A 3978-nucleotide genomic window follows, 5' to 3' on the forward strand; every position below is an offset into this window, starting at 1 on the left:
GATCATTGATCGCCTGCCTCCTTCATACCCACACTGGGGATGAGCCCACAACCCGGCATGTGCCTGATTGGGAATCGAACCGTGACCTCCTGGTTGATAGGTTGATGCTCAACCACTGAGCCACGCTGGCTGGGCTCACACAGCCATTTTCAAAAGTGGTTTATGCAGAGCTGTGTAATAAAGTGTGTGATAATGTTTCTGAAAAGCTATGTATCTGGGGGAGTGGGAGATGAGATAGGAAAACAGCTAAAAACCCAGTAATTTTTTGGGGGGCAGGGCGGAGGGTAAGAAACATTGAATGAAGTCTCTTTTTAAAACTTTCTAAGTACTCTTTACCATATATGGATTTATATGAGTCATGTACCTTTGTGTCCCCACTATAACAACCTTCCTCCACATATCTACTTCTATCATATTATTAAAACATTATTACATTTATCTGTACTTAATTATTACAAGTCCATCTCTTTCTATAGACAGTGAACCCCTTTAGTCTTGTTCTTTATATTCCCAGCTCCAAACACAGGCCTAGTATCTAAAAGGTTATTTCATAATTGTTTGATTAATGAATGCATACATTAATGAATAGATAAGTAAATAAATAGGATTTTCCAAGTCTTAGCTATTCTTAGTATATGTTATTACATAGATGGAGATTTTTCTTAATGCTTTCAGACATTAGGGGAGAGTTTAAAATCTTTTACTCTCTTACCCCCTCTGACTCAAGAATTCCTAGAGGTCTTTGAGATCCAGAATTCCAGTGTCTGGCTCAGCTCTTCAGCTGGTGTGGGGAAATAGAGCATTGGGAAAAATCTGCTTTGGCCAAAGAATTGTGTCATACACCATTATTTCAGCCTGCAGTCACCCTGGATTTCACAGATCAGTTTGTGCACGCCACACTCACAAAAAAGTAAAAGCCTCAGAAAGACCTTCTAAAACAAATACATGTAAACAAGGGGGGTATTTATCAGGACAATATAGATGTATATTGAAGGTCTTATAGGGTTTAGGGTTTTTTTCTGGGTAAACAAAATATTTACAAATTGCCCAGAATATACAAGTGGCCCAAATAGGTGGTCAATTAGTGAGGAAAATAGAGTAATTCGGAGGGTGATATTGTGTGTGTTTTTTGTGCTGAATGAGAAAAATTCAACACTCAAGGATTCAATAAATAGGAATGATGTGTTGTCTGTTCAATCTCTGAATCAAGCAAAAACTTCAAACCAAAAAGAACCCTGAACAATTAGAAAATCTACTGAGATAAACTTGTTCTTATGCATGTTTTGTTATGCTTGTGTTTTAAATAACACACACAACCCAAATACAAAATGACATCTGCTGAAAAAAGGAAGGAAGGAAGGAAGGAAGGAAGGAAGGAAGGAAGGAAGGAAGGAAGGAAGGAAGGAAGGAAGGAAGGAAAAAGGAAAGTGAGAATGCAAGGACCCTTAGAAAACACCCAAAGGTACAAAGAATATTGTTGCAGGACCTCATAAACTTGAAAGCCATTATGATGCTGCTGCCCTAAGGGAAGAGGTCGCATAGGGTTTTGCAGTTGGACTAACACTGCTGGTGTTACCTTGAAATAAGACTCTCTGAGTCTGAGCTATTTCATTTTATATAATGAGAATAATACATATTTTACAGATTAAGAATTAAAGATGACATATATATAGCTATGTGATATACTTTATAGAGTGTTTATCATAGGTCTTGACTCATAACAAACACACAATACATTTTTACCTTGCGCTATGGCCAAACTTGTCATCACGTCCTAATTATCCACACCAGTGCCTATGGCTGATCCCATTAGGCTCCTCTCCTGGGGCAAGGAGCTGCAACATGACAAATATTTTGCACTTCACTGCTAAAATTTTCTGTAGGCCCCCGTGAAATTATAGATGGCATAAGTATCTGTTAGGAGTGGATGAGGAAGGGAATAAGCATAGGCTCCAGCCTTCTTTGGGTTTTGGGAAGTGCTGTTCCGGGCATAGAGCCCTTGAGCCTTCTTTGTGTGGATGGAGTGAATGGTTCCTACCAACAGACACTTGATTAGTAGGGTACAGAGTAGGTTCACCCTTTGCTGAGACCTAGCTCGTGTGTCAGCAGCGAGCCCTCTTAGGTAATCACCCGGAGAAACATTCCCACCAAGAGCCTCCTCCTCTGGACCTTTGCAAAGTTCTAAGTTATTTTCCCAATGGTCATCCCCATTCCCACTTCCTCTGCCACTTCCGGCAAACAAATCTGAACTCTGCCTCCTTGCTTCAAATAAACAATTAGGTCTGTTTGATTTTCATCATTCGATCAATCACTATCTAATATGTTTTTATTTATGCCTTTGGGTGGGTATTTTAAATGTTTGCCTATCATTTATCTCTATCTGATGTTGTTTATGCATTTTTGTTTGCTCATTACACGCACTCTCCAGTAGAATGTAAGCTCTTGACAGCAGGGATTATGTCTGTCTTATTTACTGCTGTATCTTAGAACCCAACGTGGGAGCAGAAGAAACTCTATGTAGAGACACCAGACATGCAGTAGCCATCTTGATTTGTGAGCACTTGCAGGAATGCATCCCCAAGTAAACAAAGAACAAAGGGCCATGAACCCTTTATATACACAGCCTTAGCACTTCATAGCAGGGACTAGTGGGCCAGCTTTCTCATGGCAAGGATGTATTTGTTGTTCCTTGTCCTTTCTCTTTCCTCTCTTCCAAACCGTCAGCCTGTCTCCTGAGTGTCATGTAGCTCTTTCCCCTAGCCGGCCACACCCCCTTTGCAAAAGTAATTATGAACATCTTACCTCCTTCATACATCTGGAACACACCAAAAGGTACTGATTGCCAGTACATAAGGCTACCTGCAAGTCTGCCATATCTCCAGTTGCTATGTTTTTCAGGCTATCTATAATATTTAGTGCCATGCAGTCTTTCTTATGTACTCTCTTTCTCCAAGCAAGTTGCCATCCTTGCCCGACTACACTAACGCGCGTTTAGGTTACGTTTCTTCCCAGGATGGAGGACATGAGCTGAGCTCTGCCAGATTCTTTTCTGTAAAGGATGACCTTGACAGGTCCTGCAGAAAGTGGCCTCTTCAGTCCTAGGTGCTTCACGTCAGCTGTGCCTGTTCACAAAGTAAGCCTTCATGCCATGGACGCTGGTACTTGTCAAGCACTGTTGCCTAGGGAAAAGACAGTACTTTCACCACCACCGTGAGTCAGAAAATGGAAGGTGGGCCTGTAAGTGAGGTGGCATATGCTGAGGGCAGAAACCAATTTCCCTGGAACTGGAACACCTGCCTCGTTTAAGACTACCACTTGACACATGGTTTCACAAGTGCTCGGAAAAAATTTCATTGACTTTACAAAACTCAATTAATTCTTGACTTTCCTCCCTTGGGTAAAACAAAAACGCAGCTACAGTGAAGGCTTGAAAAGCAGATGTTTGCGGGAGGAGAAGTAGAACCAAGGAAAGATCTGTAATGGACAACCAGACACTGATATTCTGGAAACAGTTGCAATATTGCTTCTCCCTCTGGCCAGTCCCCAGATGTCAGCTCCTATCAGAGCCTCCCTTTCTCTCACACACCCTCCCACAGAGTCAGGCCTTGCACACAGTTAAAGATCATAGTCTCAGTGTGCCATGGGCCACCTTTCAAACAGCCAATGAAAAGATATTTTAATAGAGGAAATGAGTCATCTTGGGAGATAGGAAGAAGATGGCTACCCTTTGATAGTAAGAAGATCCTTCACCTACATTGCTGCCTTAATGCACCCACCCATACTCACCTTGGAGTGATTGATGGCCCACTGGGTGCATATTCCTCATATCTAATTAATGATGCCACCCACCCCACCTGCTAGTCACGTTTTGAATTTCACCAGCTTTCCACCACCACCCACTTTCTCTCCTCTACCTTCCCATTCCTCTCTATGGAGGTAAGTTACTAGTTGGCTACTTACTAATCCTTCTGTTAGTGA

The sequence above is a fragment of the Myotis lucifugus genome, unplaced genomic scaffold, assembly GCF_000147115.1.
Source record: "Myotis lucifugus unplaced genomic scaffold, Myoluc2.0 scaffold_25, whole genome shotgun sequence".
Classification (NCBI taxonomy): Eukaryota; Metazoa; Chordata; class Mammalia; order Chiroptera; family Vespertilionidae; genus Myotis; species Myotis lucifugus.